The sequence below is a fragment of the Mirounga angustirostris genome, unplaced genomic scaffold (assembly GCF_029215605.1).
Source record: "Mirounga angustirostris isolate CCGP_5_RB_7025 unplaced genomic scaffold, mMirAng1.0.hap1 SCAF_6, whole genome shotgun sequence".
Classification (NCBI taxonomy): domain Eukaryota; kingdom Metazoa; phylum Chordata; class Mammalia; order Carnivora; family Phocidae; genus Mirounga; species Mirounga angustirostris.
In genome coordinates, this window is record NW_026991714.1 from 84370171 (window position 1) to 84396224 (window position 26054).

At 38.7% G+C, this 26054-nt stretch overlaps 1 long non-coding RNA gene across 3 annotated transcripts; it reads left to right on the plus strand.

Moving 5' to 3' along the window:
- The first annotated feature begins 32 nt into the window (after positions 1–32).
- Positions 33–24976, plus strand: LOC123846418 (uncharacterized). Of its 3 annotated transcripts, XR_006791288.3 has the most exons (5): positions 33–362; positions 15511–15616; positions 17487–17631; positions 20539–20628; positions 21026–24976. It is a non-coding gene; the product is annotated as an uncharacterized LOC123846418 (long non-coding RNA). The 3 variants fall into 3 exon arrangements; XR_008506324.2 differs by lacking the exons at positions 20539–20628; positions 21026–24976 and adding an exon at positions 19811–20515 and having other exon boundaries at positions 39–362; XR_010412428.1 differs by lacking the exon at positions 20539–20628 and having other exon boundaries at positions 41–362.
- Positions 24977–26054: the final 1078 nt, after the last annotated feature.

Consider the following 26054-nt stretch of genomic DNA (forward strand, 5'->3'; position numbering starts at 1 on the left):
CTCTGGCTGCTGGTCCACCCAAAAGATGATGACACTGCTCTGAAGCGGCGTGGGAGCCAGTATCTGAGTAAATTATGGTAGCGCTGAGACACACAGCGGGTGTGGTCACATTTCCTTTTGAGCAATCGCCCTGTGTGAGATTAATGTTAATGATCCCATTTAACAAAACAAATACATATACGTAAACCCACAGTTGGGGGAGGAGAAAAGATCTTACGGGCGCTATCCCAGATGTTCGAGGAGACGTACTACCCTCAGTAGTATCTAGCCAGCTAGATTGAAACCAAGGCTGGTAACATGGAGAGCTTCGAACGACGGAGTAAGGACTTTGGACTGTATTCTGCATAAGTTGTTTTGAATGAGTAAGTGTGATCATATCCGTGTTTAGAAACGTAGTTGTACAAATACGAAGGATGGGTTCTACTAATAACAAACTGAATTCAGAGCAATCTATTGGGAGGCCGTCCCAGTGGTTCAGGTGAAGGAAAATGGTGGCCTGAACTTGGTCAGCGTCAGTGAGAGGAGAAAGAGGTGACAGAAGAGGCATTTGGGATAGCAGAATTTAGAATTTGGTGACTAGGGGCCAGAAGTTATGGGTAAGATTTTTTTTTTTTTTTTTTTTTTTTTTGCTTCTGAAGGAGAAAAAAAATGAGGCATAGATTTTATTTTTTTTTTTAAGTTACTTTGGGTTTTTAGGATTATAGAGTTTGAGGTTCCTGCCAGACATGATGTGAATATGTTTAATTTTAGACAGCTTTATAATTTATAGTTAAATTACATTACATCAAAGCTCAGAAGAACATTGTGAAGCTCAAGGGAAATTCAGAATTGGAGGGATTGATGCTTTAGTGTGAAGACTGAGGGAGGTTTCATTGCAGTATATAAATAGAATATACTACTCTTGGCCTTAAGAATCTTACTAGCTACTTGCAGAAGAAACGTTTATCAAGTGACATGCTTAATGGATGGATGACATAGAGCAATAAAAACAACATATTCACAAGTGGAAAGCAATGAGGTAGAGTCCATATGTGCATCCAGTAAGTCTTTTGGGTAGGGTTAATAATGTGGAATATTAGCACTTGTGTGTCTCCTGCATACAGACAGGGAAACCCATGTCCTTCTTCTATAAGGACATTGCTTCTGTAATCTGTAAAGTTTCTACAGAGATAATGTATTCCTTGCCCAGATATTCTATATGATTGGTATTGCAATATATGAATAATATTTTCTAATTGTAAATAGTGCTAGATTTAACAAATAAAACTTGAAAATGAAAAATAAAAGTTTCAATGTCCATAGACCATACATGGAGAAATAGCACAGTGCCGTGGCTAAGAGCCCAAATTCTGTAGGCAAACAACCTGGCTCAAATCCTGGCTCTGTGACCATATATTAGTTTCTCAACAAATTGTGAATCATTTTCCTCATCCAAAAAAATGAGGTATTTATAGTATCTACCTTATAAAAATATAATATTAAAATTATGTAATATTAGTATTACAGTAATATAGTATACTATGTATACTATATTTATTCTATTTGACATAGTATACTATATTTATATAGCCTGGCAACTTGCTAAAATAAGTATCATTTTACTTATTTGCCATAGAGCAGACTTTTTAGTTGAGTTTTTTAAAGCACTAAGCTATGAGTTAGAATAAATAATTTATCTGACATGGGCTTATTGTTTTCCATCTGTAAAAGTTTATATGCTCTGTACTTTACCTTTATGTGGTAGCCAACTGTTTTTGTTGCAGGAAAAGGCAGGATGAGGCAAGAAACTATGGATTAATGCACATTAATACTTTAAGATATAAATCTGCTATGCAATGTTAAGGAGTTTGAAGTTTATTGTGGGGGTGGCCTGAATTAGGATGTTGGCAGTGGTGTGGAGAGAAATAAACACACTCAAGAAATAGTTAGGAGAGATATTTAATGGGACTGGTTGATTGATTGTGAGGTCTGAGGGAACAGAAGGTGAAGCACAGCTTTCTACTTTAGGCAGTTAGTTTGATGGGTCAGATACAGAGGAGCAGGCTTTATTGTAACTGCTGTTGAACAAGGAAGTGAGAGAGGCCAGAAGAGAAAACTATGAGTTTCAGGGTCTGATATGTTGAATGTGATGTACTTGTTATACATCCAGGTAGAAGGTGGAAGTTAAATATATGAATCTGAAACCTTGAGAGATCGAGGCTGGAAATACAGGTTTACAGACATCAAGATGGAGGTGGTAACCTAATTTCTTCATAGAAGGCATAAATAAATATGGCACTGAGACTTTTTTTTTCTTTTTTATGTGAGTTATCTCGGGACTGTGCATACTGTAGGAATTTTGGTTTGATATCTAAGGAATTAGGATCAGGTATGATGCTGACATCCTTTTCTGGGGCAATAACTTTAGGGTGAAAAGAAAGTCAGAACCATTAAATAAGGTAAGGCATGATGAAACTAATAATTTTGAGAGGAAACAGCAACTGGGTTAGTGAAACTGATTGAGCTGTGGGGCTGGCTCTTTAAAGGCAGACAGTACATCATATCATAAGGGCTGTGGACCCAAAAGGATGGATCCAGCAGGTGGGATGGCTTAGCAGGAGTTGTAACAAAATGACAGTAGTGCAATTAAGTAAGAGCGCAGCATCATATTCTGGGTGGCTGGTCTACTTTGGAGCAGAAATGCAAATATATGGGAAAACACCAGCTCCTGCAGGAGCATGGGGGCCGGCAAAAAACCACTTAGATGTCATGGCTCCAACCTAGTTTACTCAGCTTCAGAAAATGGAAGGTAGCTAAGGTGCTACTGAGGGAAGTGAGGTGGACATTGAGTTTTATGGACCAAACAAGTCCCAGTTAGGAGGAGTCTGTAACTCAGGGACCATGAAAATGCTCAAGACTTACTCTAGAAGCACCAAATACTAATTCCAAGCTCCATTAGTAAAGGCATTTGGCTGCCTGTAGACTTCCTGGCTTAGTCCAGATTAGCTCTAGGATCAGATGTAACCACCTGTAATTGACGTGGACTGAGAGGGCTGAAGATGCCTGTCAGGAGGAAGATCTAAAGCTGAGTAAAGAGAGGGCCTGCATGGAGCTAACTAGGGGGGAAATGGAATCCAATATCCTTTATTTAAGTATAACTTTACACAGTGCTTCCTTTCCTGCATTTCAGAGAATGCAATCTACAAAAAGCTTATAGCTAACATCAGGTTTATGATGAAAAAATAGAAGATTTTCCACTAAGATCAGGAACAAGGCAAGGGTGTCCCCTTTTACCACTGCTTTTCAACACTGAGCTGGAAGCCTTTGCAATAAGACAATAAGAAAAGGAAAGGAAAGGAAAGGAAATAAAAGGTATATTGATTGGCAAGGAAGAAATAAAATTGTCTTTGTTTGCAGATGACACGATCATCTATGCAGAAAATCCAAAAGAACTGACCAACTCTTGGAACTAAGAAGTGATAATAGCAACATCAAATTAATATACCCAAGTTATATACCCTACCATATATATATGAATTAATATATCAAATTAAATATCAAATTAATATACCCAAGTCAATAGCTTCCCTGTATACCAGCAATGAACAAGTGGAAATTGAAATTAAAAACATAAATCCATTTACATTGGCACCTGCCCAAAATAGAATATTTAGGTAAAAATCTAACAAAATATGTGCAAGATCTAAAACCGTAAGTGCCCCACAGGGTTAATAAGGTCGAAACTAGTAGAAAATTTAAAGCTTGTTTTTCAGAGAACTATTTCTCCCTAGTCAGCTATTGTATCTTTTCAGACCCCACTAACAAATCCACTAGTTGTGTCTGCAGAAGCCTGGACTCAAAATCAATGATATGGTTCCAGCCTATGAACAAGCAAGACCGTGCATTCCTTACCTGAGCTAACAAGCCCCAGACCTCATCCAGTTTATACCAGCTCTCAGAGCATGCCCCTCCTTGTCCTAAGATAACTTCCTGACATCAGGGGCTGAATTTTGCCTTCTTCTGATAAGTCTCCACTCCAAAGTGAACGTGGGGTGTGTGTTACACATATGTTTGCTCAATAAGCATGCTCTATCTTTCCTCACGAAGAGTTTTAAGTTTTCCCATCCATTTCATCAATATGTATGTAGTGTCAACCCCTACGATTATAAAAAACTTGTTCTTTCCCCTTCGGGGAGGTGAGTTTGAGACTTGCCCTCATTTGGCTGCCTCTCGGACAGACTCTTTCCTTGCTGCCAACCCAATGTCTCAGTGATTGTATTTGCTGTTCTGTTAAGATCTATACTGAGGAAAACTAGAAAACCCTGACAAGATCAAAGAAAAACTCAATAAATGGAGAAATAGTCCATGTCTGTGGACAGGAAGACTCAATATTGTCAAGATGTTATTCCCAACTTGATTATAGAGTCAGTGCAGAGCCAATCCAAATCCCAGCAAGTGACTTTTGTGGTTATCAACAAACTGGTTCAAAAGTTTAGATGGAGAGACAAAAGACCCAAAATAGCCAATGCAGTATTGATGAACAAAACTGGAGAACTGACATTACCCATCTTCAAGTCTTACTATAAAGCTACAGTAAATTAAGACAGTGTGGTGTTGGTGAAAAATAGACAAATAGATCAATGGGACAGCATAAAAAGCCCAGAAATAGACCCATGTAACTATCATCAACTGATTTTTGACAAAGAAACAAAGGTAATAGAAAAAAAGCAAAAGCAGTCTGTTCAACAAATGGTGCTGGAACAGCTGGACATCCACATTGAAAAAAAACCACAACTTTCACAAAAATTAATTCAAAATGGATCACAGCCTTAAATGCAAAACGCAAAACTATAAAACTCCTCGAAGATAACATAGGAGAAAATCTAGATGATCTTGGGTTTAATAATCACTTTTTAGATACAACACCAAAGGCATGATCCATGAAAGGAAGAAATGATAAGCTAGATTTTATTAAAATTAAAAATGTTTTGCTCTGTAAAAGACACCATTAAGAGAATGAAAAGAAAAGCCAAACCCTGGGAGAAAATATTTTCAGAAGACATGTTCGATGAAGAACTGTTCATCAAAATATGTGAAGAATTCTTAAAGTGCAACAAAAAGAAAACAAGCAACCTAACTAAAAAATGGGCCAAAGACCTGAACAGACACCTCACCAAAGATGATATGTGAATGGAAAATAAGCATGTAAAATGATGCTCCAGAACCTATATCATCAGAAAAATGCAAATTAAAGCAACAGAGTGATACCACACACATCTATCAGAATGACCCAAATCCAGAAAATTGACAGCACCAAATGCTGATGAGGATGTAGAGCAACAGGACTCTCATTCATTGCTGGTGGGAATGCAAAATGGTACCACCATTTTGGAAGACAGTTTGTCAGTATCTTAAAAATGTAAACATACTCTTACTATATGATCCAGCAATCACTCTCCTTGGTATTTACCCAAAACAATCATGCTCCTTGGTATTTGCCCAAAAGAATTGAAAACTTACAGCTACACAAAAGCCTGCTCATAGTTGTTTATTGCAGATTTTTCATAATTGCCTAATGGCAGTCAAGCCACCAAGATGTCTTTCAGTAGGTGAGCGGAAAATTAACTGTGGTACATCCAAACAATAGAACATAATTCAGTGCCAAAAAAAAAAAAAAAAAAAGAGCTATTAAGCCCTGAAAAGACATGGAGGAAACTTACTGGCATATTAGTAAGTGAAAGAAGCCAATCAGAAAAGCTTTATACTATCTGATTTCAACAATATGACATTCTGGAAAAAGCAAAACTATGGAGACAGTAAAAAAAAAAAAAAAAAATCATTGGTTGCCAAGGAGGTTAGGGGAGAGAAAAGGTTGAATAGAGAGAGTACAGAGGAATTTTAGGGCAATGAAAGTACTCTGGATAATACCCTGATGATGGATACCTGTCATTATGCATTTGTCCAAACCCATAGAATGTGCATACTAGGAGTGAACCCCAATGTGAACTATGGACTTTGAGCGATGCTGATATGTCAATGTGGGTTCACCAGTTGTAAGAAATATACCACTCTAGTGAAGGATGTTGATAATGGAAGGACTAGTGTGTGTGGGGTCAGGAGGGATGTAAGAAATCTCTACACTTTCTTACCAATTTTGCTATGAATATAAAACTGCTCTAAAAAATAAAGCCTATTAAAAGAGAATATAACAAAAAAAGTAAAAAATATCATAAAAACAAGGAGCTAAAACAAGAGATAATTCTAAAAGAAAAATGGGAAAAATAGGGACACCCAGGTGGCTTAGTCAGTTAAGCATCCGCCTTTGGCTCAGGTCATAATCCCAGGATTCTGGGATTGGGCCCCGCATCCACTGGGCTCCCTGCTCAGTGGGAGCCTGCTTCTCCCTCTGCCTCTGTCTGCCACTCCCCCTGCTTGTGCTCTCTCTCTCTCTCTCTGACAAATAAATAAATAAAATCTTTAAAAAAAAGAAAAGAAAAATGGGAAAAATACAGGAAATAAGAGCTGCAAACTTGACAGAAATGTAAACAGGTCAAGTTAAAGCCCTTTCTCCTTTACTGTATTTAAAAACCCCTTGCAAATGCTTGTCTGGCATAGCAAGTCTAGAAACCTCAGCTCTGAGAATTGCTTAAGACACAGACTAGGGGGAGGGGGGCGCCTGGGTGGCTCAGTCGGTTAAGCGTCTGACTCTTGATTTTGGCTCAGGTCATGATCTCAGGGTCCTGAGATCGAGCCCTGTGTTGGCCTTGGCGCTGAGCGCAGAGTCAGTTTGTCCCTCTCCCTCTGCTCCTCTGCCTGCTCATTCTCTCTCTCTCAGATAAATAAATAAAATCTTTAAAAAAGAGAGAGAGAGACAGACTAGGATTTTTGATGCCCCTCTCTGGCCCTTGGTTGTCCCCATTGGCTTCCAAAGGCTTGTGTTTCAGGGTTCTACATACATAATGTATTCCTGAGGCAAGAAGATCTCAAGTAGAAGGTTACAGTGAACTTCACAAAACTTAAACTGTTAAAAAAAAAAATGGAACTTTAAGAACACTCACCTTGATTAGTGGTAAAAATGACTTGGTTTTAATCCTCAGAATGTGTGCAGGGTTTGAATGTGGATCTTTTTCTTTGTTTCTGATCTTTTTATTCCCTTCCCTTTCTATGTTTCTGGATGGGGGGAATCATAGCTTTTTCCATTTTGCTGTCATTAAATCCGGGACAGAGCTATGATCAAAACCATGATTAAAACTTCCCATGTCATAGACATGAAATAGCTGTTTGTAAATAATGCAAATAATCTAAAGAAATTCTGTAAATTTGTCCCAAGGCTCTGCACTGCATTTTCAATTTTTATTTTAAACTTGCCAGAACTTGATACTGGAAATCCCTTCACTTAAGAAGGACAAAGAGAAAGACTGGGGGGGGGGGGGGAGGCAAGGCAGGGCATGGGGGTTGGAGAGTAAGTAAGCAAAGGCACTACAAGTTATTAAAAGGGAAGAATGGCCTAAAAGCCCACTCGGATAAGTCTCTTCCAGAAAGGAATCAAGGGAAATCATCCAGCATCTTAAGGCTTTGAAAACATGGATTCATTAACAAGCTCAGTGTTACATAAGATTGAGAATAGGTTTAGTGAGAGTTCTGTGACGGTCTTTGGCAGTTAGAAACGTGGCCTAGAGGAATCGACATAGGTTTTGAAGGCTAGGGGTCCTGATTCCAATATCAGCTTTTCCATTTCATAACGGTAACTCTGGAACAAGTTCCCCAACTCTGGGAAGTTTGCTCCCAGAATTTCTCATAGATTCTCAAACTAGCATGCACGTTCAAATCCAAATCCAAATTCAAATCCAATTCCGATGCACATGTATCTGCAGATGTATCTGAAGGATCCAGTTCAATTCATGAATCCTTTCTTTCTCTCTCCTGCATATAAACACTGTTAGGTCTTTTGGCCTCAACCACCTTGTCAGGATGAATGTAAATAGCTGTTTCATTTAATGGAATTAGGTTTTAAATTGGATTTCTTTTAAATGACTATCCATATAATTTAGATTCTTCCAAAAAAAAAAAAATAGCCAGCTGTTGTTTTTATAATTAGTAAGATACCTATCTTTTGAAATCTGGGAAATAAACCAAATCTTGGTAACTTCATCAAGCAGACCAGTCCTTCAGGAGGCTCTCACCATAGCCGGAGCTAAGTATACATTAAAGTAACTCCCTAGGTAATTCCGGTTCTGTAGGGCCTCTTATCTGTGCTTACCACTGGATTAGGTCCTTTATAAATTCTCTTTCTGTGATCCTCAGAGCAACCCCGTGAAATTATCGATATGCTTATAATGAAACCAACTTGGAGAAGTTAAAAAATGCACACGAATATGAATTTGCACAGCCACTCAGTGACGAAGCTGGCGTTTAAAATTAAAATTCAGTTCAGCCTAGTTAAAAAAAAAATACCCAACTTATGTTTATCCCAATAAATTCCCTTATCTTTCTCTCGTCTATGCCAAGGACAGTATTAATATGTAGGCAATGGACACTATCCAATTTAAAAATGGATGTGGGGTACAGAGGAACCATGAAATAATAGCACAAGGAAGCTAAGAGGCAAATGCAGAATGTCTTATGTTCCATGAGAAAACTGACCCAGTTTGAATAAGTCAAGGACATAGAGAAAGGGGCGGGGGATATGGAGCTGTTCTAATTAAGAGTCTTAAGAGGGGCGCCTGGCTCAGTCGTTAAGTGTCTGCCTTCAGCTCAGGTCATGATCCCTGGGTCCTGGGATTGAGCCCCACATTGGGGTCCCTGCTTGGCGGAAAGCCTGCTTCTCCTTCTCCCACTCCCCCTGCTTGTGTCCCGCTCTCGCTGTGTCTCTCTCTGTCAAATAAATAAAATCTTAAAAAAAAAAAAAAAGAGTCTTAAGAGACTTAACCACCAAATGTCAAGTGTATGCCTTCTTTGGATTCTTAAACAAACCATCTGAAACAAAGGCCTGTTGGAGACTAGATACAATGTGATTATAAACTGGCACTAGTTGATACAAAAGAATTATTGTTAACGTTAAATGTGTTAATCCCATAAGATTATTTAAGGAAATGTTTGTGCCTATAAGAGATTCCAAATGAGGGTCTAGTGTTGCTGTTTGAACAGGGTAGACCGCTGGGCCCTGAGGCCTCTGCTCAGCCTGTCCCTGGGATGTCACTTGAGGCTCCTGGTCTTGATGCAAGAAAGAATTCAAGGACGAACCAGACACTGGGCTGAGCGGTGCAAGTAGGAAAGTTTATTAAAGTGAGAGTACAGTCTCGAGATAGGAGAGCAGGTGAGCTCCAGGTGAGAGCTGCATGCCCCAGGGTTTGGGTCTCTATCTCTTATTGATAGTGGTTAACTAGGGAGTGGAATAGTTCTTACTTGGGGAGGCGACTTCTTTGGGAGCAGGGTTTCATGTCTTTTCTCGCTTACTTGGTCAGGATCTCTGGCCTTCTTTGTCTTGGCCCTATCTGGTTTGATCCGGCTTCTTGGGGCTTTGTCTTTGGGTGGCTGCCAGGACAGGTCTCTAACTTTCCAGACAGCTGGCTGTGATACCCCCTTTGATGGCCTCCAGCCATCCAGCTAAAGCCTCACTAACTGCCCACTCTAACAGTATTAGAATGCTTTATAATGCCTCCCAATTAAAAAAAATTTTTTTTGGAGTAGGTAAAGCAAATGTGGTGAAATCTTGGTAATTACTGAATCTGTGTGATAAGTATAGGCAAGTTCATTATGTTATTTTCTGTTCTTTTGTATGTTTGGACCTTTTCACAATAAAAAAATATTAGAGTGTTTCATTTCACAAGTTTCTTAAAAGATCAGCTACCAAAGACAATGAACTTCTAACAGTCTATTCCTGGAATATCAGTACTGTAGAAACTAACCACGATGTATACTAATGTTTCTGGGGGAAACTTCCTTTCCTTGCTAGAGTTGTGAGCTTCTGGACTACCCAGAATTAAGTTTTGATGGCTGTCCTAGCTAGCCACTTAAAATAAAGGGTATTTTAAGTAGGTTATATATAAATAGCAGGCCTTCTATTTATAAAGCTTAAAGGCCAAGCATATTTGGAATTCCTTCTGACCTTGCCTGTTTCTCAATGTCAGCTGCTTAAAGAGGTGGAGAGGTGAGCCTCAGCTACAAGAATCTCCCTCCGCCCCTCTCCTTTTGTATGTATATATTATCTTTTGCTTTACTTTCCTAAGTTCCCATCAGTTATTCTAGGGTAACAGGCACAATTTACATCTAAACATTTATGTTTCCCTCAATATGCGTGTGTTTATCATGTCTCAAACTGGAATTTCAAAAGGGAAATTCAGCTCCTGTAGGGACCATCTATATCCTCATGTCAAGTGCACAGTGACATTTCCAAATTTTAAGTAACAATGATTAGCATGAAATAATTCACTCCTTAGCAATACAGGAACCTCTGAGACCAGATCCCAGGCTCCTTTTCCCCACCTTTCTTTTCTGCCATCCAAACCGTTCTCTCATACACATAGTTTCCTATTCTCAGTGCCAGATTTATGGGGTGATTTTCCTCTGCCTGGGATAATCTTCCTCTACTTCTCCACACGCCTCAAACCTGATCTCTCTTTAAAGCTTAACTCAAACACCGTGCCCTTTTTGAAATTCTTTCTGGGAGCCCTGGCCAGAAGGGATCTTTCTTCACCCACATCACTGAATCTCTCTCTCTTGCAGATTTCTGTCTTGTATTATTATTCTTATACACATAAGTCATTGCCCCTGGTTCTCTATAAGCTCCTTGACAATGTTATTTCTCACAGGTAACGTGGTACCTTGTTTCTAAATACAGGTTTTGTGTATATTTGATGTATTAATAAATGAAGAATGTAATCTTTTATATGATGATTGAGTAGAGCACAAAGTTTGGAAAACAGCCTGAGCTAAAAATTTGCAAAGCAAATATTTAAAAGAAAACTCTGATTCCTCCCAAAAATTCTAGTGTTCTTCTCTGTGTGGAATAGTGTTTTATGGAAACCAAGGAGAACCTCATTGAATGTGCTAGCCTTTTCAAAGAGACCCTACTGGGTTCAATTTGCCTTGGGTTTTGAAGTTACAGTTGACTAACTCCAAGGCCTTAGGTAGTTAGATTAAAGAAAACAGGATTAAGTGCTCCTTTCTGCACGCCAATTTGATGACATTCAGGGCTTCTCTGCAGCCTGCCGGGTGTGAACACTCTCTGAACACTGCTAAGGGCCCAGTAGATGGCGGGAGGGCCGGGAACCCTGCTGAAGCCCTACTGGGCTTGTAGATGATACCATGTAAGCCTGAGCTATGCTTTCTTTTAAACGATTACTCTTAATGTATGCAACCTCTGAAGGCAACTGTAATCCGGCCCAGCTAAAAATAGACTCCAGGTTCATTTAGCGTGGATTCTCTTAAATCATTCCCTCTGCCCCTTGAAATGTCACTCTGCTCTTCTGTTTCTCAACTTCCCACCTGCAAAGCCTGGCACACTGGGGCAGTACTACTTGCCATAAATAGAATCCAATATATAAGGGTGGTTACTCAACTGACATTTCCCTGGGCCCCACATTAAAGGGGCTTGGGCATTCCTCACACACATTAGGACCGTTGCTGTCAAGGAAGGAGAAAATAACCAGTGTTGACCAGGGTGTGGAGAAATTGGAATCTAATGCCCTGTGGGTGGAAATATAAAATGGTACAGTGGCTATGGAAAAGTGAATGGCAGTGGTACAGACTGAATTGTGTCCCCCTAAAATTCACATGTGGAGGCCTTATCCCCCTATGTGATTGCGTAGAGATGGGGCCTTTAAGGAGGTAATTAAGGAGTGTTAAGTGAGGTTGTTAGAGTAGAGCCCAAATCCATTCAGACTGGTGCCCTTCTAAGAAGAAAATTAGACACAAGGAGTGCGCGTGCACGAGAAAAGGACCCTGTGAGAAGGCAGCTGTCTGCGAGCCAAAGAGAGAACTCTTACCAGAAACCTGACCTACCTGCCTGGACTTCCAGCCTCCCGAACTGGGAGGAAATAAATTTCTGTCATTTAAGCTTACCAGACTGTGGTATATTGTCATGACAGCCTGAGCTGACGAATAGAAGTGATACTTCAAAAAATGAAAAATAGAACTACCATATGATTTTGCAATCCCAGTACTGGGCATATATCCAAAAGAATTGAAAGCTGGATCTGGAAAAGATATTTGCACACCAGTGTTCATAGAAACACTAATCACAATAGCCAAGAGAGAGAAACAACCCAAGTGTCTGTCAACAGATGATGGGATAAACAGAATGTGGCATAGCTAATGGAGTATTACTCAGTCTTAAAAAGGAATGGAATTGCAGCTTGTCTACAACAATGGATGGACCTTGAAGACCTTAGGATAGCTGAAATAAGACAGTCACAAAAGAACAAATACTGTATGAGTCCACTTACGTATGAGGTATCTAAAGTAGCCAAATTCACAGGGAAAAAAAAACCCAGTATGGTGGCTACCCAGGGCAAGGGGAGGGGAAAAAGAGAATTGTTGTTTAAAGCATGAAGAGTTTCCATTTTGAAAGATAAAAAAGTTCTGGAGATTTGTTTCACAACTATGTGAAAATACTTAACATCACTGAACTGCATACTACAAAAATGGTTGATGGTAAAGTGTTTTTCAATAAAATAATTTTTAAAAATTAACTAAAAGAATCTTAAAGGGGGTGGGGCATGGTCAGAGGAAGGGAAGATGAATAATGGAAGACTCGGGAAATGTGGGCTATGGTGAAGCTTCTGCACCCCAGAGCAAATCTCATTAGTTATCTGAGCAAGAGGTTTTTCAGACACATCCAGTGAGCTTCTCTCATCAGCATCCCAACTGGAAATATGGTTGTAATTAATAGGCTGGTGATTCCTTGGTACTCGTTCCAGGAAAAATGTCACAACACAAGTCACATGAGCTCCCTCTCCCATCCTCTGTATCCTCATAGCATTCGGAGTCCTATTATAAGCCATATACAAGATCATACTACCTGCACCGCACCTTCGTGTTGTCTCCATTTTTCACATACGCCTCTTTCCCCACTCATAGTTCACTTGGTCTACCAAGCCCATCAGATTTTTAAGTTAACTAACAACTAATTGTTGGGTGTTTATGAATGATGATTGTGCCATCTCTCACATATACTCATTTTTTTAAATTTTTTTAAAGATTTTATTTATTTATTTGTCAGAGAGAGAGCACAAGCAGGGGGAGCGGCAGGCAGAGGGAGAAGCAGGCTTCCCGCCAAGCAGGGAGCCCGATGCGGGGCTCCATCCCAGGACCCTGGGATCATGACCTGAGCTGAAAGCAGACGCTTAGCCGACTGAGCCACCCAGGCGCCCTCTCACATATACTCATTTTTAAAAATGCCTTCCATCTTGATTTCGGCTCAGGTCACAATCTCAGGGTCTTGAGATCAAGTCCTGTGTTGGGCTCCACGCTGTGTGTGGAGCCTGCTTAAGATTCTCTCTCTCAGGGCGCCTGGGTGGCTCAGTTGGTTAAGCGACTGCCTTCGGCTCAGGTCATGATCCTGGAGTCCCTGGATCGAGTCCCTGGATCGAGTCCCGCATCGGGCTCCCTGCTCGGTGGGGAGCCTGCTTCTCCCTCTGACCCTCCCCCCTCTCATGTGCTCTCTGCCTCTCTCATTCTCTCTGTCTCAAATAAATAAATAAAATCTTTAAAAAAAAAAAAAGATTCTCTCTCTCTCTCCCTCTGCCCACCCCTCACCTCCCCCACCCCCACCCATACTCTTTCTCTCTAAAAAAATAAAAATAAAAATAAATTTTAAAAATGTCTCCCCAAAGGAGGAAATAATGCTGTATCTCATTTACTAGAACATGTCAGAAGAATTTTTTCCCGTCCTCACCCTTGAAACTATGTTGTTAGTGAGTATTTATTTTTTCCCTCAAAACCTAGATGCTCTTGCTTTGGAAGGGGAGCAGCATATACCATCCCTAAATTTTCTACATTGGCATATTGATTACTTTGAATAAAATCACTTGAGTGGTGCCTGGGTAACACAGTTGGTTAAGCATCCGACTCTTGGTTTCTGCTCAGGTCAAGATCTCAGGGTTGTGGGATCAAGCCCTGTGTGGGAACTGGTTCCATGCTCAGCGTGGAACCTGCTTAAGATTCTCTCTCTCCCTCTTCCTCTGCCCCTCTCCCTGCTTATGCTCATGCCCTCTGTCTCTCTAAAATGAATACATAAATAAAATCTTTAAAATTACTTGAGAAACACCTGATGAAAGGACACTCTGACCTTCTTGGTCCCTCTGAAAGCAGGAAATAAATCTCCCATGCTAAAGATACCCTTCCTGTACCAGGAGGAAGAGAAACGTCCTTATCACCAGAGATAGGGAATTTAAGGCCAAGAAGGCTATATAAACAGACGGTGTTACTTCTTAACTAATTTGCTACCCCAAAACCAAACTTCATTATCTTGTCAACTCTTCACAAATTTAGTGTTTCTTAGTTTAAAAGATATAAAAGATGCCTGCTGGGCGCCTGGGTGGCTCAGTTGGTTAAGCGACTGCCTTCGGCTCAGGTCATGATCCTGGAGTCCCGGGATTGAGTCCTGCATCGGGCTCCCTGCTCGGCAGGGAGTCTGCTTCTCCCTCTGACTCTCCCCCTCTCATGCTCTCTCTCTCTATCTCATTCTCTCTCAAATAAATAAATTAAATCTTTATAAAAAAAAAAGATGCCTGCTTTGGTCACTTCTTGGAGCCTCACATCTTTGGGGTTCCCTACATAGAAATTTAAATTTGTTTTTCTCCTGTTAACCTGCCTTATATCAATTTAATTGTTAGGCCAGCCAAAGAACATAGAAGAGAAGAAGAGAGTTTTCTTCCCTATACTTTGATTTCTAATTGCACGATTTTTCCTACAGAAAGCTTTGTGATTTCTTCAGTTTTGTGGGTTTTTTTTTCTGATAATATATATGCCATTATGGAAATATTTGCTATAGATTTCTATTATAATTTAGTTTTCTCATGATTTTAGATTTAATGTCATAACTGAATCCTAAAGCTTGATTACCTAAAAATCACTAACTTAATGAATGTATACTCAGAGCAGATGGAGAAAGATATAATTTGGGACCTTTATCTTCCTAAATTTATCAACTCACCTTTATCAATAAATGCAACGTGTATTGAACAAAAACCACAAAATCTGGATTTTTATGGATGGTTGCTTAATTGAATAAAAACCATGAAGCTGGGTCCTTTTACACTGTTCCTTCTCTAAATATATTTTCATAGACTGAACTGTCCTAAAAACTTTTCCCCAGTGGCTTTCTTAGGTTTTCATATGTAAATGGCAATCAGTGCAAAAATCATTTAACCTGGCCCTCACAGCAAATGAAAACACCAATTATTGAGTGTAGTGAAAAGATACCCTGGCAAAATCGAAATATGTAAAGTGGACACATTTGTAAAACTTGGGGGTTGGAAACACGAAGAACTTCACATTTTAGAATTGAAGTGTTCTCCTTTTTTTTAGGTTCTCAGTTGTGTTCCTATCACCTTCTGTCGATCAGAATCTATGGGTTCTGTGTAATCTGGTCTGTGTAACTACTTGGAGTGACCCCTTCCTAATGTGGAACAAGGTGAGGCTCCACCATTTCATCGGAGAGTTAGCATTGGTGACGATAATTCTTTTGTTCTTTCTTCTTTGTACACATGCAGGTTGGATCCTGAGTAATAGAGCACCTGGATCAAAGGGCACTTATGTGTTTAGTTCTGATGCATACTCCAAAATTCTTATCCAAAAGGATCCTATCCGTTTTCGCTATCAGTTGTGGATAAAAAATCGTATCTCATTTCTTTTTCATTTGTGTTTTTCTGACATTAGTGAAATTCACATCTTGTGGTATAAAATTATTATCTATCTCTTTGTATCCTTTGACCATCTTTCTATAAATTGTGTTCTTTTTTCTATTAATTTATGGGAGTTTTTATAAATATATATGTTTTGATCTGTATATATATGTATATATGTGTGTGTGTTCATCATATTTCTAGTTTGTGGATTCTATTTTAACTTTCTTTATAGTAAACATTTATGGACAGCTGTTCTTGATAATAATATAGTCACATTTATCATTTTTGTATATTTTTATTAGTGATTTTTGTGTCTTGTACAATAAATCTCTCCTCTGAAGTTATAGACATCTTGTTTTATATTTTATTTTAAAATGTTTTAAGTTTTGCTTTTTACACATTTCTAATATGTCTAAAAGTGGTTTTTCTGTTTGATGTTAGATAGGGATCCAATTTTATTATTTCCTCATAAACAGTTGTTCTAGTGCTTTTTATTTAAAAGTCCACCCTTCCCCCAGTAACCTGCACTGCTGTCTCTGTCATATATCATTTTAATGCACAAAAAGTTCTGTTTCTTAATTTTTTACGGTTTCATTATTTTGTCTATCCTTGTGTCTTAATTATTACAACTTCCTAAAAAACTTGTTATCATGTAGTAAAAATCCCTGTTTCATTTTCCTTATTAGAAATGCCTTCTCTAATCTTGGGCTTTTCCTCTTGGATACATAGTTTTTAGAGTTGGTTTAAGTCCCTGAAAAAGCACTATTGAGATTTTTATTGGAATATCTGCATCAATTTTGGGAAGAAGTGATGACATCTCAATATATCATCTGTCCATTTGTTTAGGTTTTCTTTAATGTCTCAATAATTCTCCACAAACATCTTACACAGATTTTTAGATTTATTTCTAAGTACCCTATTTATTTGTTTCTATTATAAATGATATCTTTTAATAAGATATGTTTTTAACTGTTGCTTCTGTGGAGAAGTACAATTGATTTTATATCCAGCCACCTTGCTAAACTCTCTTATTAATTCTTTTTTTCTCTCACTCTTATGAATTCTATCTAATATTTATTTTTACTTGTTATGTATAAAATCAATGAAAATGATACTTTTTTTCTTCCTTTCCAAGCCTTACACTTTTTACTCTTTCTTATCGTAATACACTCATTAGGACCTCCAGTAAAATGTTGAATAAATGGGTAATTGTAGGTATATAATTACACTTCTTAAGAGATCATAGTCTTTTTAAGAAGCTGAAGATAATTCCATCCAGTTTCTCCACTGTAAAAAGAACAGTATTACAATCCCATGAATGCATGTGGGATTCCCCCTTCTATCCCCTCTCGGTTCTCTTTACCTGGAATATTATTTTCAAAGGCTATAAGTTACAGAATCCTTTAGGGGACAAAGTAGACTTGTCCTGCCTGGGGCTTGAGGTACATGCAACAGATTTCCTGAAATCACAAGAGAGCCAAACAGATATTAATTTTTTTTTAACTTCCCTATAGAATTTTTTTTTTAAGTAAAAATGAAAGTAAGTGTTTTACCATAGAAAGCTAGGACAGATAATCCTCCAGAGATGGAAAATTGTTTGGCAGAGTAATACTTAAGAGTTGAAGGTTGTAATTTCTACTTGTGGGTCTGTCCCAGGTTTTCCTGGAGGCCATCCTGATCCTTGAGTCCTTAGCTTTTTGGAGTATACACTGGACATAAAGCACAAGATCATCTTGCTTCTCAAAGATGGTGTGAAAACCAATGACCTAAAATTCAGAAAGGATTTAAATTCCCTGAGAAGGTGAGTATGGTAAAAAGATTAGTGATCATTAGTGATTATAATTATAACATATTGTTATATAATTCTGTGAACACAATGCCATAGTCTCATGGGTGCTTACTAAATGTTAACTGAATGAATTAATGAACAAATAAAGATTCACAGTTAAAAATAATCTTAAAAAATTACCTTATTGTTTTTGAGATACAAAACTATTACATTTTTATTATTTTTAAAATGGATGTTCTTTCACACACGTATTTAGCAAAATTTAACAATATAAAATACTACATTTGTGATTATGTTGTACTTCTTTGGGCCTTACCATTGACTGAGCTAATAATAACCATTCTCCCATTTTTAAAAGTCTAACTTATGGTTTCTAAGTAATATGCACACTTCAGGTACCCTAGCCTTTATCTATCAAACCTAGGTTCCTCTCAATATCCTAAGAAAATAACACTGGGTTTTGTAATTAGATGTCCTTGGCCACACATGGGCAACAGAGAGAGGTCTAGCACCAGGAAGAGGAGAAATGCTTGATATTGGAGAAGCCATGACAAGATTAGCTAGCAAGTATTCCCCAAACATATTATATTTGGAAACTGTTATTTATCATGTGGGAAAATGTAATGCGTCCCCACACAATAACAGTTATTCTCTTTTTTTACTTGAGAGGCCATATCCTGTAACACAGTGAATATCAAAATGTGGTCCCTAGAGCAGTAGCATTAACATCACCTGGAAATTCACTGGAAATGCAAGTATTCAAGCCCCACCTCAAATCTGGCCTCCACCTTGGAGTGGAGGCCAGAATCTGAGTTTTAATAAGTCCTCCAAGTGATTCTGGTGCACGCCAAAGATTGAGAACCACTTGGTATAGTGATTCATATCATGGGCTCTGAAGTAAGATTGCCTAAATTTAAGCTCTAGGTCTACCAACTCACCAACTGGGTGACTTTCTATGCCTCGGTTTCCTCACCTAAACAATTGGAATAATAATAGTATCAACAACAGGGCTGTGATGAATTAATTCAGATGAAGTGCCTAAAACAGTGCCTGCCACATAATAAGCATTCAACAAATGTAATACGGTATATGAATTTTTCAGGATAAAAATAATGCTTGTAGTCTACTGATTTGCTTTTGGGAATCTTTCTTTTCCTGGGATCTGCATTTGAGAATCCTCAAGCTGACTATGACAGAGTACATCTAGTTACAAAGGAAGGAGCAGGACTGTCCAGAGAGTGGGACATGATTAGCACACAGTGGGCCAGCCGGTAAAGCACAGTCAACCAGGAGCAGTTGGGGTCACAGTTGGGGTCTCCAGGAGCAGATGCTGGGGTGGAGTTAGGGGTACAAGATGCTTCTTCTAGATCAAACCTGTGAGAGGAAAGAAGAGTGTGTTCATCAGTTCCAGTTGCTATAATAAAGTACTGTAGACTGGGTGGCTTATAGACAACAGACATTTATTTAGTTCTGCAAGCTGGGAGTTCAAAACCAAGGCAGATTCCTTGTCTGGTAAGAGCCGTCTTCCTGGTTCCCAGATGGTGTCTTCTCACTGTGTGGTGAGGTGAGGGAGCTCTCCGGAGTCTCTTTTGAGAGCACTAATCCCATTCATGAGGGCTTCACCTTCATAACCTAGTCACCTCCCAAAGACCCACCTCCAAATACCACCACACTGAGGATTAGGTTTCAACATACGAATTTTGAGAGGACACAGACACTCAGTCCATAACAAGGAGGAAGCAGGAGTGGGCAGAGGAAGACCGTGAACTTGGATACAGACCCAGTGAGTCTTTGGCTGATTTGGCAGGGGGCTCTGAAGTATGGAGTGCCCACCAACGTGTCCCTGGCTGGCCAAAATGGCCACTAGGTGCAGGCTGTTCCAAGACGACCATGGGCCTCGGGCCAGACAGCCTCTGTAATAGGGCAGGTCCTGCAGAAGCTGGCTGCTGGGTAGCAAACCCATCCTTGGAGAAAGATGTGGGCAGTCCACTCCCTGCCTACACAGTCAATATCAGGAGATTCAAAGTAAAGGGAAGGACATAACTGAGAATCAGATATGCAATTAACCGAGGTGCTTCTCTCTGCATTTTAGCAACGAGACCATACAGAGACCATTATATTTAGTTCCAGGTGCTATACTTTAGGAAGTTGGCATTCAAAAGTCATGACTTCTGCCCTATTTTCCAACCAGGTGCTCTTGAGGCACATCATATATCCTATTGCTGAAGTGGATTTTGATGGCGGTGGTTCTCAACAATGGAGAATGTGCCATCATGAAGGTGATTTCAGAATGGTGGGGGCACCTGTGTGTTTGACATAGCCCCTCAGATAATTCCCATATGCCTCCCAAAGACGACCACTCTCCATTTGGGAATTCCTGCCCTAAAGGAACTCGAAACTATTATCAGACAAAGCAAGATTGAAGGAATTCCAATGTTTGGCCTGAAAAAGAAAAGAGAGTGGATCTCAGACGAAGTGGATATGCTAGCAAGTCTTCTCAGAATTAAGTCATGTATGGATCTCTCATAAAGGAAGAGATTCCTAGTATTGCTTGAAATTATTTTTATTCCAATAAAAAAACAAATAACATTAATTTAATGTGATGGTTGCAAGAGTTTTAATGGGACTACATCACCACTAGCACTATGAATAGAGTACTGATGCTATGAAGCCTTTGTTTTTGAAGTTGGCATGTCAGCATGTGCCATGAGATCACCATTTTGCCATCACTTCTTTCTATTCAAACTACTGCAAAACCTTTAATTATATATCATGCTGCAATGCCATCTGGCATTCGTTTAGCTCAAAAGCATCACTTCTGAATTAAGTCTACTCTGTTCTCTTCTCCTTTATCTATGTATAGAACATCAATTGATTTTTTTTACTTCCCAATACCCTCCCCCTCCTTTTTTTTTTTAGATAACTGTCCTTCCCCAGCTCCTGCATGGTGATGAGCAGCAAAGAATAGTAACTCACCCTCCAAAGGAGTGCCCATGTGATCTAGACTTGGTAATCATGGTACTCATTCTCTCAAGCCCTATGGATGAACAAGTGATCCAAGCAGGGTCAGTCAGAGCCCTACCCCACTATTTTATGCATGGATGCTGAAAGAACGAAGCTCTTTCTTTCTTCCGAGCTTGCTGTGGTAACCCTAAATGCTCTTATGTGGGCCATACCCCACCCTCAACCTGCCCCCACCTCTGATGGAGAAAGCCTGTTCTCTGTGGCTCCCACACAGCAAAGCAACAGAACTGAATGGCAAAAAAATCTCTGTGGCATGGATTAAGTCTCTGAAGTGAGCTCCACCCTTGGCCAATAGGGGAGCCAGTAAATTACCATTTAGCCTGAGCAAGTGAGAACAGACAAATCCAAGTAGCCTTGAACGTTTGTTTTTTATGCCTTTCAGGTAACTTAGCAGAGATCTGGCTTTGGAAGTCCAAGGAGGCTTAACAGGAGAACGAGCAGACACGGGCCCCTGGGCTCTAATAATACCAACTTATCGAGCAGGAAGCTTCCATTGTTATGTAGCCACATAGATGGCCCCTACCTCTCCCCACTATGCAGAGCATTACAGGAATGCGGTCCCTCCCTAGTGGGACACCTCATGCTTCGAGAAGTCCAGCACTGACTGACCCAGACACATCTCTTGGTGGGATGATAGCTTGGGGAATTGTATGTGTTTTGTGACTTCTGGCCTGAAGGTTTTTCCACAATTAACCATACAGACCCGGAACTTGTGGTGTAGGTGTCCATGGTGTTCATGTCTCTTTTGCAAGGCAGCGAGCTTGGAACAAGTTTTTCTCATGGGCAATGGAGTCATGACTAATTCAGCCCACAATAATCAAAGCAGCCCTACTTAGCACTCCTGCAATCATAAACTCGAATGCAAATCCAAGCACTGAAATTGCTTGACTTCAGTTTGAGATGACCGTTGAGATCATCCAGAATGGCACACAAATATAGCTCACAAATATAGCACACAAATATAGCTCAGATTGTCATCCTATGAAAACGTGTGCATATGCCCACGTACATGCATATACACACAAACCACACACACAAACTCCTTAATGAGAGCTCAGAACCCAAAGACTATAACTATAAGCCTGGTTTGAGAAACCTTGTGGTGATTGAAACAGATCATTCTGTACCTGGGGTTCTAATGAAGATACTGAGTCATACTGACCCAAATGTCAAGATAATGATTGTCCATGAACCGTAGCTTTTTTGTTTTTCTTAGCTCTTTCTAAAGTATAAAAGCTCCAGTTTTAGAATGTTTAGTTTAGGAGAATCCTGGTCACATTGAGCTAGATGTATTTCAGAAATTGAGTTTATGGGATTGTAAAGTTACTTACAACTGGAGGCAGATCCGGATTAGGAAAACACATCCTCTTTTATTTTTCCCCCCCCAAAACAAGAAGACAAAGTTGTGTTTCTAAAAAAAGTCTTTGTGTTATGATTTTCAGATCTTTAGCATTGTTTCAGTGCCTTCGGCTTGGGGCAAGGAATGCTTTCTAAGAATATACCACAGATTTAAAGGGTTATGCAAGACTGGCAGGAAGTTAATAATTTGGAGCTTTCCCTCTGATGTGACCTTAAAGTCAATTTGGGGGATTCTAAGTTAGCAAAAGTGTGCCTTTAATCCTAGCCTTACATCTAAAGTTCAGTTATTTGTGGTAGTGAGATATTTCAGAGTATAGAATTTACAGGAGTGGAAACCATTAACTCATTCGACCTTGGCCCCGTTCTCACTTGAGGATATTTCTGGAAGGAAACAGGTCAATGTAGTAGCAGTAAATGCAACTAGGAATTAAAAGACTACAATTCTAGCTCTGTTCTGTCACTCACATGACCATGGACAAGTTAGTTAAGCACTGTAAGTTGGTTATTTCAAAGTGGGGATGCATGTGTCCTTGGGATGACCCATTGGGGTGAGGCAAGGCAATATCAGAATCTCTACTTATATCTATTTTCATTATATCATTTAAAAATTTTAATATGTGTATCATGTTTTACAGAGTACATTAAACTTTAATAAGTAGTACATGAATATGATTAGGATATATATATATATATATATATATAAATGGTATATATATATATACCATTTTTATTAAAATGATGAAATAAAAAATATTCAGACTATAATCCTAGCCTCAGTTTCTTCCTCTGTAAATTGAAGGCGTTGTTTTGGGGTTTAGAAGAAATAAATACACACAGACACATACACATTTATCTATATGTATTTATAAAACACATTGATATATTCTGCTCTTTTAAATTAGCAAGAGAATTATCGTACCTTCTCAAGGGTTCTGTGATCATAAGAAAATAACACCACATAGTTGAGATTAATTTATGGTTCACCCCGAAGATGGTTGTCTCTAGTAAAGCTGATTTAGTTCATGATTTTGTAGCAGACAAGAAATGTGATGACTTTTAGATGAAACTGTTGATATTAAAATAAAACACAAATGGAACATCAAGTGTTTTCTCACTTGAGATGCTAACATGCAGTACTTCGTTCTTCATTGAGCTAACCTTCCCGGGTTTCATGTATTTTGGGAAAATGGTATCTAAATGATAAAAAAAATATTGCCCTGTGGTTTTAGTTAAGTCCAGGCTTAAGGAAACATATTCATCTCTTTTGTGTTTTTGATAAATTCTGGCTACTGATGTAATTCTATGACTTCCTGCACTTGCAAAATTTTAAAACTTGATTTGAAAACCCTGGTGGCTCAGATTTGCATATCTACCCCTGTCTACCTGGCCAGAGGCCCTTGTACAACAACCTATTAAGAAAAATAAAGTTGACTTACACCAAACATCCAATAAACTCTAGCTAGATTAAAGATTTAAATGAGGCCATAAAAGTACTAGTATTTGATGATGTGAGAATTTTGCACATTCTTCAAAAATGTTCTGACAAGTCTAATAGAAAAATGGGCAAAGTTTAAAACAGAGCATTTTTCAAAGAAGCAATAATGAGCAATATTTTATGAAATATGAAAGTTTTCAATCTCATTAGTATTATAGGAATAAAATTAAAACAAGATGCCATATTTGCCTATTGAAGTGGCCAATTAAAAAAAAAAACAAATAAACAAAAAACTAAATTATCCAAAGCTGGTAAGGAAGGGGAGTGAAAACCATCTCATATACCTTAAGCAAAAGGGTCTTTGCTACATTGTTAATATCCCCTGGTGAAAGCTTAGTCAAATCTATCAGAAATTTTATGAATATACCTTTGATTCAGCTATTTTACCTCTAAGATGTCATCTTAACCAAAACATCGTAAGTGCACACAAAAATTTATCTACGAGTATGTTCGTGCCAACATTTTAAATAAAATTAGCTACCATTCATTCAGTGCTTACCATGTGCCAAGTTATGCTAAAACTTATATATGTCATCTCATTTCAGCCTTGTAAAAACCTCATGAGGCACTCTCATTTCCATTATCAAGGGAGAACACTTCAGGCTTAGAGGTTGTGTGAGTGAGCCAGGAATGCACAAGTAGTAAGTGTGCAAACCCAAGTCCTCAATCTCCAGGGCCCCATATAACAACAAAAAGGAAGGAAAAATAACAACCAAAACAGGGAGGTGGATAAATAAACCATGGCATATCAAATAATGGATGACTATGAAGGCATTTCCAAATGGTAATGCGAACAAATAATTGAGAACATTGGAAAAATGTTCATAATGTATTATGAAGTGAAAAAAAAGGTGATACAAAATAATATATACTTTGTAATCTTAGTGTTGATAAAATATACAATAAAGTGCTAATAAGGTCTGCCTCCAGATGTGGATTTATATGAGATTTTTGCTTTTTTTCAGTACACTTCTTTATATTTCACATTTTCTACAATTTTATGTCTGGCTTTTATAATTAGATGTACTGTTACTAAAAATAAAAGGAATGAATCAGTAATTAAAATGAAAAAAGCATTTATGTCCCCAGACATACTCTCGGGATCCATTCTAAAGTGGCATTTAGTAATGTAAAAATGTGGAATCCTGAATTTCAATATCTTCATAGATAGCCTTTTCTCCGTATTGGACTTGTGCCTCTTTGACTAATATTCAAATCTTTCTTCATTTCCTGTAAACGTAATAATTTTTTTCATTATTTAAGAACATATACATATACATGCTAAAATAAAAAATTTGACAGAATGGTGCAAAATAAGGTATGAAGTGTCTCTTCAATCTCACGTCAGCACCTCCTGCCCTCAGAAGCAAACACCCCTGATCCATTCCGCGCTCAGTCCTCCTGGGGGTGACCGGCACAACCCAAATAATTTGGTCATGTGTCTTTTAAACAATGTACCACCTTCAGATGGGTGATAATTCTTTTGATTCTCCAATGTGAGAGATGAGGGAAATAGCTGATTTAAAATACATATGCTTGGGGAGCCTGGGGGCTCAGCTGTTTGGGCCCCAGCTCTTAATTTTGGCTCAAGTCATGATCTCAGGGTCGTGGGATCGACCCCCACAGGGGCTCCATGCTCAGCAGGGAGTCTGCTTGGGTTTCTCTCTCCCTCTCCCTCTGCCCTTCCTCTCTCTCAAATAAGTAAATAAATCTTTAAAAAATAAATTAATTTAAATAATAACATATGCTTTGTAATCTTAGTTTTCATAAAATACACAACAGAATGTTAATAAGAGCACTCTCTGGATGTGGAATTACAGGGAAGTTTTACTTTTTCTTGATATATTTCTCTGTATTTCCTTTTTTTTCCTCTACTCATCAGGCCCAGTTTTATAGGTGGATTTCCAAACTCAAAAATATAGTTGGTAATGAAAACACTATGAAAATGACATGAGCTGAATTGTGTAAAAACAAAAATCAACAGAAACTTTTTATTATATCTGGAATCAAAACTACTATAAATTAAAATAGAAGTAGAAACATAACTACTGTGGAAGAATTCCTTATATCAATGGTATCAAGTAGATTTTTAAAAAAATAGGACATTGAATGCTCTAAGATATTAATAGGATGTTATTACATAAGTTTGGGGTTGGAACCAAAGTACTGAGTGACTAATGAACACTGGCTGATGGGGACAGAAGCCAATCTAATCAGAATGATGCCAGCTAGGACATTTTCGCCCACTGGATCAGTCAGAGTTCTGCTTTGAATCTGGTCTTAGGTCTAGAAACTGAAAGGTGGGGAGGCTGGTCCATAGGAAAATTACCCCTACCTTGTAGGAAGCCATTAGAGGTTCTTGAGGTGAAGAGAGGCTAAACCTCCTTCGGGTTAAACTTAACCTCCTTATTCATCAAGGATACTTGGCAGAATTTAGGAGTTCAAGGAGGGCAGGAGCTAGAGTGCTTTGGGTACAAAATTTAGGTGGGCATCCAAAAAATTCAGTCATCAAGATAACATTTTACCGCAATATTTAAACCCTCCAAGTTTGTACAAA